We start from the raw sequence: 13,279 nt of genomic DNA on the forward strand, positions 1-13,279 counted from the left end.
CAAATATTTGATTTAGAAACCAGTTGATCTGGGGCTGCTGAAGGCCCTCTGAGGCTGAGTGCTAAACTGGGAGTCCAAAGTTTGGGGCGCCTCCTACCTTTGGGAGCCTGGTAGAATGTTGGGAAGAGAATGGTGACAAGGGAAATAGGATTCTATTGAAGAGTTTATTATTTTGATATTTTCTTGAGTCATCATAAGACCCTGTAATATTACAGAATTTTCTCCTGAGCCAACAAATAGTCTTCATTTCTTATTTTAAAAATATACAGAAGGCAAAGAAAATTTACCCAAGAATATAAAATGGAAATTCAGTCTCCCTCCCACAGGTTCACAGCTCCCTTTCTAAGTCTCTTAAGTGTCCAGGGACCAGCCTTCTCAGCATCACCTGGGAACTTATTAGAGATACAGGTCCTGGGGCCCCAGCAGGGACCTGTGGATTCAGCAAGGACCATGTGGCATGGAAATCTGTTTTAGTAAGTCTTCCAGGTAGTTCTGATGGTCACGAGTATTTGAGAACCATGGACTTAAGGTGGTGGCTTTCAGACTTGAGGGTGCACCTGAATCTCCTGGGGGGCCTATTCATGCTGCAGCTGTTCCAGCCCAGTGCCCAAATGCTCTGGTTCAGTAGTTGCTGGTGGGGCCTGAGAACCTGCATTCTTTATTTTTGAAGGGGAGGGGGCATGCTTCCCTTCCCACCGCCCTCTCTTGCCAGTAGTTCTGAGGCAGTAATTCTGACACAGTGTTCCTGGACCTTTGCTAAGCTGAGACTTTGGGAGTGGCTCTGATCCTTTTTAAAACAAAAAACAAAAAAAAAATCACAGAATGGAGGAAGCAACTCCCATTTGTTGAGGCTACAGCTAATTAAATACATGAAAATACTGACAATAAAGAGGACTTTGGCACCCATGGAACTTTCCCAAGCTATCCCAAATGCCCAACTCATTGCAAGAGACTTTTGTGACTAATTTCTGCAACTGAGGAATTATCCCTCTTTTGAGAAACTCTGGTCAGTCTGCCCAAATTACTGGGACCTTGTCAAGATTCAGAGGAAGTTGCAAATGTTCTCCTATAGGTGTCTCCCCCAGTGTTGTACTTGATTTCTTCATGTATTGTATTTTGGCTTCAAAGGTCTGTAACCATCTATGAAAGGTGCTAGTGGTTGGATATAGTTTCAAGCTGATGGACTTTATTTTTGCAGAGTGTGGTAGGTAGAGGTGACAGTCTTCATTTCCCAGCCCTTTGAGGTTCTATTGTAGTAGACCAAGTGTGTACAAAGACATGTAAGATGTTCATAGTCCTTGTGTCAAGGAGCTTACAGTCTGGGTGGCTGATGGTTAATATAGAGAAGTATGTGTAGAATAGAAGCACATTACAGTGTGGAACTGGGGCAGAAGGGATGACAAACAGTGGGGCCTGTGGCACATACAGGAGAGCTTTGCAGAAGTGTCACACCATGCTTGAACAGGGTTTTGAAGGATGAATAGGAGTTCCCCAGATGATTCCAGAGGAAGAATATTATTACAGGCAGAGGCAGTAGCTGGAGCTGTTACCCAGCTCTTCCTCCTGAGATGTTTTGTGTTTGAGAATCCTTCAGAGTTGTTGAGGAGCGACTTCTGAGTTGGGAAGTTGTGAAAATAGCAATTGGAATTTAGCTAAGGCCTCCTTGATGCAAATAACATTGGGCAGTATGGAAGAATTTTATATAATGTACAGTGGGCGGTAACTTTTATAAAGTAGAGAAAATAATTTTTTTTTCTTGAAATGTCCCCCTTGAATCCCACAGTTCTTCCATAGTCTGGGTGGGGTTGACAGGCTGCCAAGATGCTTAGGGGACTCGGGTGGGAAAGGGAGTTGGCTGGTTTCTCTGTTCCCTGTGCCAGCGTTCTCTGCAGTGTGTCTTGTTTTGAGCATTAGTCCGTTGACATGCTTTTCACTGAGTCTGAGAATGAGAGGATTTAGGCAGGAGAAGGGAGACGCCACTCTGGAAGTCTGCAGAGCTGCTTTAAAATCCCTTGAGGGACCCTGACTATGGACATATTCTAAACCTTTGCAAATGAGTTTTCCCCAGTAAAGGTAGAATCATGGTAGTATCACTCTCCTAAGAGTGAAGTGATGAAGTAATGTGTAGAGAGCGTTTAGCATCGTGCCTGGCAGATCAGTAACCATTTGCTCTACTCGCTCCTCGAAGGCACCTGTAAAAGAACAAAACACACCGCAAACCTGGTCTCTGAACTCCCAGGCCAGTTGAAAGCAGAGCTTTTCAACCTCGGTGCTCTTGACATATGGGGCCAGAAAGTTCTTTGTTGTGGAGCTGTGCATCGTGGGATGGGTAGCAGAATCCTTGCCTCCACCCACTAGGTGCCTGTGGTGTTTCCCGCTGCCCTCCGCAGTGTCACGACCAAAACTGTCTTCAGACACATCCCCGGGGAAGACAGGTAACCCTGAGGAGAACTACTGCTCTTCAGTCCATCTGGGAACATTCCATGATTTGCAAAGATGTTTACCCTGATGGAGGTACTACAAAACTGTCTCTAACTCAAGATGTGGAACAAGAATACACAAGGAGCAGCTTAAAGAATGGTTTTATACTGTTTGCAACAGAGAACATGGCTTTAAAAAAAAAAAAAACAATCAGCCAGTACTAACTGAAGTCCTAGCACATCTCCTAAGAAAGAAGAATTCCTGGCATACACGTGGTCGTTTTCTTGGCTTCTCTTTCAACACCATTTCACTTTAGAATATGAGGAACAGAGTCTTTGGGCTGTTTATTTTTCCAAGACTTTTTCCTGTCTTTTTTAAAAGTTTTAATTGTGGTAAAATACACATGATGTGAAACTTACCGTCTTCACCATTGCGAAGTCCAGCAGTGTTAAGTATATTCACACTGTTGTATCTCAGAACTTTTTCCTTGCAAAACTGGAGCTGTATACCTGTCAAACAACAGCACCCGTCACTGCTTCTCTCCAGCTCCTGGCAGCCGATACTCTCCTTCCATCTCTTCCATCCATCCATTCTGTTCTCCATCTTTATGAATCTGTCTACTCTGGGTCCCCGATATAAGTAGAATCATTGTGACTGGCTTCTTATACTTAGTATAACATTTCAAATTTCATCCATGTTGTAGCTCGTGTCACAGTTTTTTTCCTTTTTAAGGCTAAAATATATCCCATTGTATGTGTAGACCGCATTTTGTTTATTTATTCATCCGTCAAGGGACACTTGGGTTGCTTTCACCTTTTGATCTTATTAATAATGTTACTTTGAATGTGGGTGTACAGATATTTCTTTGAGCCCCTGCTTTCCATTCTTTTCGGTGTCTACCCAGGAGTGGAATTGCTGGATCATGTGGTAGTTCTATTTTTTGTTCCTCTTTTTTTTTTTTTTTTAATTAAAGTATAGTTAGTTTACAACTTTGTGTTAGTTTCTGGTGTACAGCGTAGTGATTCAGTTATACCTATATATTCCTTTCATGTTCTTTTTCATTTTAGGTTATTACACGATACTGAAAATAGTTCCCTGTGCTGTACAGTAGGTCCTTGTTGTTTGTTTTATGTATGGTGGTGTGTATATGTTAATCTCAAACACCTAAGGTATCCTTCCTCCTTACCCATTTTCCCTTTATTTTTTTCGTTGTTTCAATTTTTATTGTTGCCCATTAAAGGTTAAGACAAGTGAGAGGCACTGTAAATAGATGAATAATGTATGTTTTCAAGGAGCTCACAATGCAGGAGAAAGGGATCAAATCATCTGTACCAGTGGGTCATTTGTTAAAATCCCACAGTGAGAAGAATCCAAAGAATCCTGCATCCCTACCTCCCGCCCCAAAATGGGGAAGTCATCTGTGGTGCCTCTGGAATCTCAGAAGGACTCCCCTTTTCCTTTTGGTGACCATAGTTGGTGGTCTGTGTTTGTGAGTCTATTTCTGGTTTGTAAATAAGTTTGTGTCTTTTTTTTTTTTAGATTCGACATATAAGTGATATCATATGATATCTGTCTTTCTCTGTCTTACTTCACTTAGTATGATAATCTCTAGGTCCATCCATGTTGCTGCAAATGGCATTGCTTTATTCTTTTTTATGACTGAGTAATATTCTGTTGTGTGTGTATTTATATACATATACACACACCACATCTTCTTTATCCATTCCTCTGTCATTGTACAGTTAGGTTGCTTCCACGACTTGGTTATTGTAAATAGTGCTGCTATGAACACTGGAGTGCATGTATCTTTTTGAATTAGAGTTTTCTCCATATATATGCCCAGGAGTGGGATTGCTGTATCATCGTAACTCAAATTTTAGTTTTTTAAGGAATCTCCATACTGTTCTCCATAGTGGCTGCATCAATTTACATTCCCACCAATAGTGTATGGTTTTCTCCCTCTTTTTAAATGTTCTTGCCCTTTCTTGGCTGAAGGAAATAGAATCCACTGTCCTTCGGACCCTTTCCCAACCTTTCTTAAAGCTTTTCCTTACATCCCCGCTGCCCCTGATTGTTTCTCTTACCCCCTCTCTGTGCGTGTGGACGTGCTGAGACATTGTCAGGGATCGGTACAGGGCAGTCATTTGCATCCGTGAGCCCATGGTCCTAAGCAGGGCTCAGATGGCCATAAACAGCCACCCCTGATCACTTTGTCTCTGGGAGTCATGCTGCTTGCCCGAGCTGTTCATCTGCTACAGCATGAGATCTGGCCCCATCTTCGCCAGTCTGCCACCTGCACAGACAGTCACATCCTTATGGGATTTAATGAGACAGAGAAGAGGAAGATGAGTTATTAGACGGGCGAATGGTGTCTTCCGTCCCAGTAGGGCTTTGGGTAGCATCTTGTAGCTTCAACCTTAAGGCTCCATTTGTTGCCTGCTTCTGGAGAGCTCTGGATCCCAGCTACCTTGCTACCTTCCACGCTGCTCTGTGGTCTTCAGAATTTCCAGCTGGGTGTCACCAGTCAGGACGTGGAGAGATGGGTGGAACACGTAATTTACTTATAAAAATATTCCAGTTCTGCATTGACATTCTCAGAGTAAGAAAACAGGAGAGCGGAAAAGCAGTATGTTGAAAAGCTTGTCTCTATGGAGACTGCTTTTTTCCGTCCATTCTTTTTTTTTCCCCCCAATTAGACTGAAACCACTGTAAATCTCTGTAATTCTGTTTGTGGAATGGGTCTACCAAACCTTGTGCCTGAGGACTAGATCGTGATCGTCAGTACCTGGGGTGTGTGAGGCCAATTGAAAAGGCCCAAGAGAAGGACAATCTCAGTATTTGGAGACCACATGATGTTAGAGGAGGGGAGCCTGAAGAAGCAGGTGCTAAACTGAAATCCCTATATGTGCGACGATGTGCGATTCTTTTGTGAGCCAGGGCTTCCTCTGCTGACGGCTGGGAGGATGGGGTGTCAGCAGAGATAATGGACCACACTGGGGCCCGTGCTGCAGCGGGTTACTTGTAAAGGTGGATTAAATGAGTGGAAATAGGACTCGTCTTGCTGTGTCACATTTTTTAAAAATCCCAAAACGCCAGCTCTCCCAGACCAGCGTAGCTTATCTGAAACTAGGTTGCCAGAAAATGTAGAACATGGGGCAACATTTATTCATTCATCAGAAAGATTTTTTTAAGAGCCAAGAATCCAGGGCTGAGTAAAACCAGACACACCATCCTCAGAGTCTCCACGTTAGCCCATTGCCTCCAATTTCTGTGCAGAATTACACACGTGAGATGCGTATGTTTTCCTGAAGCTCATAAATTGTTCTCTTCTCTTCCTTGTTTTTATCTCATTATTTTTGTAGAAATATTAGAAATAGGTTCCAGTGCTGGAATCATGCAGAGACATGTTTCTTCTGAAAATTAGCCGTTCTTGTTTTAATTCATTTTCATTTTCTGTGCCACCCTTCAGAGGACCATGGGAACTTCTCTTGGGTTCCCTTTCACTCAATCTCATATAGAAAGCTTTTCACCTCTTGGGGCCAAGCTTTTCCTTTTGTCTGCAGGGAGATCCTTATCCCTTTGGGGCAGCTCCTTTTTTCTCCAAATGCCTCTTTGGTTTAGGTCTCAAGGAGTCAGCTCTTGTTCCCAGTGTAGCAGTTCTTTTGTTTGTTTGTTTTTGTTTTTTATTCCCAAAGATGTCACAGGGATGTTTCTGTGAACAGATGATAATCTGAGACTTGAAGTTCATGCTCCTTCACATGTTGTCTTTGAGTTTTCTGCTGGGTTGAGAGGTTGGTGGGACCATTGTGGAGTTGTGGGATACCTTCTCATTTGGAGAGCACAGGGAGAGACCACAGAAACACCAGGGGTGTTTGTGTGCTGAGAGCCCGCCCCGCTCCCTCTCTCTGCCCCATCTGGTGCCTCCACCTATGCCTTGTGAGTTGGGGGAGTCACGTGGAGAATTGTTGTTGGCTTTTGGTACTCATAAAATCTGGATGTGTTCATGACTTACTTTCCTAATCTTAGAAGTGGAATTGTTGCATCAGATAGACTGCCAGCATTATTGATAGCATTCTCTTTCTCAGAATGGTAATACCAGTTTGTTTCCTGCCAGCTTTGTAGGTGAAAGCCCATTTCCCTGGACTCCACTTGGATGGAGTATTATACGCGAAAATGTTCCCTAATTTGATAGGTGAAAAAATGGTCTTGACTTCATCAGCATTGTTTGGTTGGTAGTGGGTCTTAAATTTTTGCTTCCTGTGTTTTAGATAGATAACTAAGTTACATAAAATTAGATGATTATAATAGACATTTTGCCTTGTTCCTACATATGAATCTCTGTTTGGTGCTTGGAGAGACTCAAAAGCAGAATTTGGTTTCTAGGTATTTTGATGTATTCTTGTTAGTACTCTTTGAGGATGGGGGTCTAGACTTGGTTTATGACTGCGTTTGGTTTAATGCTGTTGGGTGATGAATTTAATTCTTGAAATTTTTCTATTCTTCTCTTCCTCATGTTGGAAGAGTTTATGTGAATCAATTCATAAGGGTTTTATGGAAATACATGGCATTGTAATAGGGACCATACTTTATGAATCTGAAACTTGGATTTCTGATTTTATGAGAACAAGTCATATTTATGGGGACAGTGCGATGGGGTATTTGAAATGTGGACTGTAGTGTTAAATCCAGACAATACTATCCCCATAAGAGCTGGCATGTCCAACACTGTGTTCCTCTGACCATGAGTCCCTCAACGTATTAATTCTTTTCATGCAGAGACCATCACTCTGGTTAAAATACGCCAGGAAACACTGGCTTATACCAGGCCGAATGTCTGTTTTATTTAATTTTTAACTATAGGAGTTTTTAGACTTAAGTATAGCAATGTGCACTGTTGATCTCAGAGGGAACTCTGAACATATGTAAAGTTTTCCAAATGAAACTTTTTTGGTAGTTGGGGTGGATGGGGTCAGGGGACAATGCATTTTGCCATATTGAAGAACCCATCCCAGGAATACAGTTTGGGAAATGCTTTATTGGAATAATTATACATTTCTACATGGCATAAACCCACACTCTGTAGGTTAAAATCCAGAATAGTTTTTAAATTGTGGAATAAAAGGATGTAATGTATGTAGATGGTTCCTTCCTTTCCTTTTTTTTTTTTTTTTGGCCTTAAATTTATTACTTTAAGCTCTTAAGAGAAAAATAATGACATAAATAAAAAATCCTTGTGTGTATGCATGTGTGTGTTTCTGTACACCCAGGAGATAATCCTTGCTGTGGAATTGAATATTTACTGCTTTTGAGAAGACCATTTTTCCCCTAGAATGAAAGGGTGGCCAAACCAGTCTCATTGCTACCTTTTCTTTGATATTTTTTAGTCTTAAATATCACTTAATAATACCGTTTTATTGACTACTTTGTGGAAAGCAGTGAGCTAAGGAAGAAGGACAGATAGAAATTACATTTCTTGTCTTCAAAAAACTTACACTTTAGTTGAAGAGAGAAGAACAGCAGAAAATGAAGGAAAAAAAGGACGATATTTAATTACCAATTTAAAAACTGAAGAAATGTCATAGAACTGAACATAAAGGGTTATGAATTGGTCATCTCATACCCGGCTGTAAGAGATCAGAGGAGAGAGATGGAGACACAGGGGCCTGAAAATCAAGGGTTGTAAACAGTTTGTGGTCAAGAACCCTTCTGTAAAGCTGAAAAATCTCTGCGTCCCTATCCAGGTGTGTACAACACAAATGTCCACTTTCTTTTTTAACCACCCAGAATTAATGACTGTTGACATCTGGCCATATTCACCTCTACTCTATTACCTGTAAGAAATACAACATTCATGATAAAAGAAGTCTCCTCTAAGCAGGCAGTTCAGGATTGATCCACTCCTCCCACCCCGCCACATACACACAAAGGTCTCTCTCAAGAAGTTTGTCCATGTCCTCTTTCTGGGATAACTGTTTATATACATAAGTGTTCATAAAGGGTATATCGTGGTTTGGTGTATATTTCTCTAACTTGCATAAATGGCATCATACTGGGCCCAGGTGCAGACATTTATAAGTGTACGGCCTCAGGCACTTCCTGGACCCTGGAAGTCCATTTCTAGATTCCTGTTTTGGTGGAAGCTGGGACTTGAACCCAGTGAGCAGGTTTGAGAAGGTGCAGAGGGAGGTGCAGCCTGCAGGTGGACTCAATGGAGCAGAGGCAGGGGGGAGGGGTCCCCCTAGGTGCTCTTCCTGCCCGGTTTGGGGAGCACAGTGAGGCCTGGAGAATCTGGTTTGCAGCCATCACTCTTTTCTGTACCTGTCATTTGGCATTTAACATGTACTTCCTCAGAGTTACTTATCTTTTCAGATGTATACATCCTGCTTCTCCACCTGGACGGTAGAATCCTTACAAGTCAGTCTCTGATTCTTCACCTCTTTGCTTCTCCTCTGAGTACCTCACCTAAGAAATACTTGGTGGGTTTTCTTTTCTTTTTTCTTTTTTTAAGCACTGTGTAGTAGAAAACATTCATTATGGTGTTAGGTCTTTAAATAATTTTCAGAAACTAAACGTGAGGCACACGAAGATGAACGATGGCAATTTAAGCCAGCCAGGAAACTGTAACGTGGGCTCGAGCTTTCATTTGGCATGTATCTGTGTCTGATGAGAGCTAAGCCTCCCTGCTTGCTGTCAGGGGGTGGCAAGCAGTACAGGTAAGTGCAGACACATCTTTGGTTACCTACAGACCGGAGCATCCACACCCCTCCTACCAGTCAGGGAATCGAAAACTCACAGAGGGGGCTTGGGAGATGCTTTTTTGAGTCGGGGGGAAACGGGCTAGCAGGGATCCAGAATGCCCTGCCAGCTGCGGAGAGCTTATCTCACCAGGGAGGAAAACATCACCCCGTGAACCTGTTTTATTTTCTCTTTGTACAGCATGCATGTTCTTAATGTGTGTTTTTATTTTAGTTTGCAGGCCTTTCTCCCTGTACAACCAGAGATTATTCCAAAGCTGCCACTGCCTGCCCTCCCTCTGATGCATGATACCAGATACTGAATGTGTTGGGAAGTCTGCACGTTTTTATCTGGTGGTTGACCCCGTAGTCATTTCCGTGATTGACTGTGTGCGTGCACAACGGTAACAAACAACGAGACGTTGCTCTGTTCTGATGGACACATAGTGTTTGTATATTTCAAGAAAAGGGAATATATCAAAAATCTGGCACCTACTGTTTGATTTTATAGCTTTAAAAACAATGTCTAAAGTGGTTGGACTAGTTCAGGCTGACTTACTCTATTATATTCAGGGTCCTTGTGTATCCACATCTTATGACTCGACTTTCACCATTTGATGGGTGAATTTGTACACAGAGCTCTATCTGCTACCATTACTGACTTGCTTTTTATTCATCAGAGGGTAGGGGATTAAGAATGAAGCAAGTCACTCATGTCACCAGTATTTTTTTTAATACCTAAGTATCAAAAAACCCAATGCAGGTTCAAGATGATCAGGCATTCTGACCATTAGAATCATTCAAACCTACTATTATTTTATCCATCTTAAAGCTCAGACTTCAGTTCATCCTTGGAAACATTGCAAAGAATAGCTTCTCAGCCAAATCATGTTTTCAAAAACGAAGGTTTTTTTTTTTTACATGTTCACATTTCCTGTCAGAGTTGAGTGTTGAATTGCTTTGAAGGCTAGACTTAGGAGCTCCACACTTATGCCTGAAAATGAATGTAAATGCTGAGATTTCCGGGTTTTTGAGGGGGAAGGGGGCTGGTGCCCGAGGAAGGGGGTGAGGCTGTGATGAGCAGCTCTGTGCTGTAGGCACCCAGTGTGAAGCCAGAGCTGAGATGCCAGAGCCGGTTCTAGCCCTGCCCTGTTAGGTGGAGCGTCAGCCCAGGGGGACCCAGTGGAATAGGCACAGATTATTAGACAGGGAGGGACAGGAAAAGGAAGCTTCCAGAGGGAGAGAAGAATGAGGGTCATTGGGCCAGGGCCCGGGAGGGGTGTGCCCGGTTGTACTTTGAATGCAGGGAGGGGTACAAGGTCAAAACCTGGCTGGGGTGGCGAGGCAGGGACGGGGAAGGGGAAAATGCTCTGGGCTGAGCTTGGGAGGAGACGGAAAAGTCAACGAGACAGATGCAGGAAAGCCGCTGCGAGGGCAAACGCAGGGCTGGGCTGGGCTGCCAGTGCAGGCGGCTGTGCACACTGAGCTCCCTGGGGGCCGGTTCTCTGCAAGTCACAGCCTGTCCTCTGCTGCTTCTCCGCTGCTCTGCGGGGTCTGAAGTTCCCTGAGGACAGAGATGCAAGTGCTAGCCCTCTGACACATGGCTGGGCCCTCAAGAAATACTTGCTGCCACTAGGTTTTCTAAGCCTCACAGCCTGAGGACCCTGTGACTCTGCTGAAGGTGCTCTCAGCTTCTCAGGTGGCTCAGGGGATGTGCTCCTTGTGCCAACCAGGGAGCAGGAATTGCATGACAATGGGGTTCAAGTTTAGTGTTTCTTTTCCACTTGATGGCTTTGGTTTCCCATGTCACATACACAGTGAAGTCAGGATAAACACATGGAAAGGAAAATACGGTCCGGAAAAGGTCAGGAGGTTTGGGTTCTGAATTTGACCCCGGGCCGTAGGGTGGCTTCATGGAAAAGTCTGTCTTCATTCCTCATCGAGTGTGGTTGTTACCTGTGAAAGGAGGACTTTGTGGTAAGGAGCCTTAAGTTTCTGTTAACTTTTGCACATACTGATGGAAAAATGTGTTTGGTTGAAATAACCATCTGAACCAGAGAGGAAGGTCATCTGGGACGAGATGGGCCAGGGTTCGAATCCCTGCCTCACCGCTTGGTAGCTTGGTGACCCTGGATGAGTTAACTTTATTTCTCTGAACCTCAATTTTTCTATCTGTAGAGTGGGAAAGAGTCATAAGAACAAAGTGCGTGAAGCCTGTAGTGTAGGTAGCCCAGTGCCTAGCATGCTGTGAGCCCTGAATTGTGTCAGCTCTTGTTAGCAAGCTGTACTCCTGGAGTGAAATGCAAGTCACCAAGACTGTTAACTGCACAGGTACTTCCTGGGCCAGCAGATCTGAGCACGTGGTTTCTTACTCCCCATGGCCTTTGTTTTTTCTTGAAACCTTCAGTGTTTACCTACTTACCAACCAGGGAAAGGACTTGGAACCCTTTGCTCCCACTGGAGATTTGTTAGGCTGCTGGTGTCTTCCTGTCCGTGTTGTCTTTACATGGCTCCTTTGCGTGTCCGTCCTCCTCCCTAGATAACCTGAGCTACTTGCGGGCAAGGGATGCGACTACTGGGTCCCCCCTCAAGTGCTCACCTCCTTGGCTGCTTCTGAATGTTTGGCTGAAAGGAGATTAAAGTGTTGGAGGAGGTGTTTCATGTGCATAGGAGGGGCCCCTTGGCACAGGTCCGCTGTTCTGTGGTGGCTGTGGCTGCTTTGTTGCTTCAAAGGCAGCTGGGCCAGTGACCTGTAAGGCACTGCCCTGCGGACATTCTCACCCCTGAGACATGTACGGCCCCCCCACCCCCCACAGCCCAGGGAGCCTGGGTGACAGACAGACACCATAAGGCTGAGTTCTGAGCCTCCCTTCCAAAGTGGCAGAATGCAGCGCTTTCTCCCTCTTTCCTTGGAGTCTGAGCAGGTAGGTTCATCTTTTAGACATAAGCCTGAACGCTTTCAAGGATAGAACACCCTGAGATCAAAAATGAAACATTTAATGTTGTTTTAAAGAAAAGTGGATTAAATAAGGAGCCAGATAATTTCTAGGGTAAACAGCAAAGGATAGATTCTGCTATAAGTGAAGTACTATGCTGATGACTACCCCTGTTTTTTTTTTCCCCCTTGAACTTGGGATCCCTGCATATCAGAGACAAGCATCAAAGCCCAAGATTCAAATCTGTTACTGAATCCATTCCAAGAAAGCGGGGAAAAGCTACCAATTTGTCATCTGTTATAAAATTGTATAACCTTTCTTTTTTTTCTTTTGATATTTTTGTACTATTATCCACTCAGCTTGCGATTCGCTGCCAGATTTGCGCCTGCTCATTTTATTACTACGTGTGCAGGGCTGTGGTCTTCACTTTTGGATCAAGGACTGTCGGGTTGAGTTAGCAGTGCCAGAATCGCTCACGCAGCAGAGTCCTCGAGGCAGGCTCTCTGCGGTTTGAGGCTGGCTATTTTGGGGTATAGTCAGGAGGGAGCCAGTTAAAAACCTGAATTGCCTCCTTCCCAGGGAGGTCTTTCTCCATCGAGATTGTGGTCAGCGTAGCAGGAGGGCCATTTGAGCAAACCTCTGGCGTCCCTTCCTGTGTGCGTTTGGATGGAGAAGAAAGAAGAATCTTCATTTCTGCATGTTGCCAGTTTTTATAGCTTCCAGTAGAGCAGAAGTAGCTTGGAAAGATGGTGAATTGTGTTTTTCACTGGATATGCAAATCCACATTGAGGGATGCTGGTACTGGGCTCATCTTGGGGCTTTGTAGTGAGGAGTAAACCACACATCATTTGGTCCTTTCTTGAATAAAGGGAATGAAGAGGCCAGCAGCCAGGTGGGTCATATGGGACACCACGGAGCCATGGAGCCATCTTGAGATGAGGACAATTCTCAAAGACAATGACTCCCTTGAAAAGTCTTATTTTGAGGGTTTCACCAAATTTCGGCTCAATATTTAGTTAACACAGCCGAATCATTAAGGAACATGTTAATTCCGTTTTTCCATTTTTATACCATCAGTCGAACATTTCTTTTTGAAATACAATACTCTTTCAGGTTTTGCTCCGAAGCATTTTTCTAACTTTCTATTTCTATTTCAATATTTTCTGCCGCCCAGACATCACCAGATGG

General features: G+C 43.7%; 1 protein-coding gene across 5 annotated transcripts in view; it reads left to right on the forward strand.

Moving 5' to 3' along the window:
* Positions 1 to 13,279, forward strand: part of FOXP1 (forkhead box P1) — a 549,899-nt gene that overhangs the window by 111,057 nt on the left and 425,563 nt on the right. The window contains exons 1-2 of one of the 5 annotated variants that reach the window (XM_032458005.1): positions 8,784 to 8,897; positions 9,391 to 9,545. The exons of 3 other annotated variants lie outside the window; for them this stretch is intronic. The gene's annotated coding sequence lies outside the window, so the exon portion shown is untranslated. Of the gene's footprint in view, positions 1 to 8,783; positions 8,898 to 9,390; positions 9,546 to 13,279 lie in introns of those variants that run through there. One more of the 5 variants, XM_032458004.1, reaches the window with a different exon arrangement.

The sequence above is a fragment of the Camelus ferus genome, chromosome 17, assembly GCF_009834535.1.
Source record: "Camelus ferus isolate YT-003-E chromosome 17, BCGSAC_Cfer_1.0, whole genome shotgun sequence".
In the NCBI taxonomy this organism is placed as follows: domain Eukaryota; kingdom Metazoa; phylum Chordata; class Mammalia; order Artiodactyla; family Camelidae; genus Camelus; species Camelus ferus.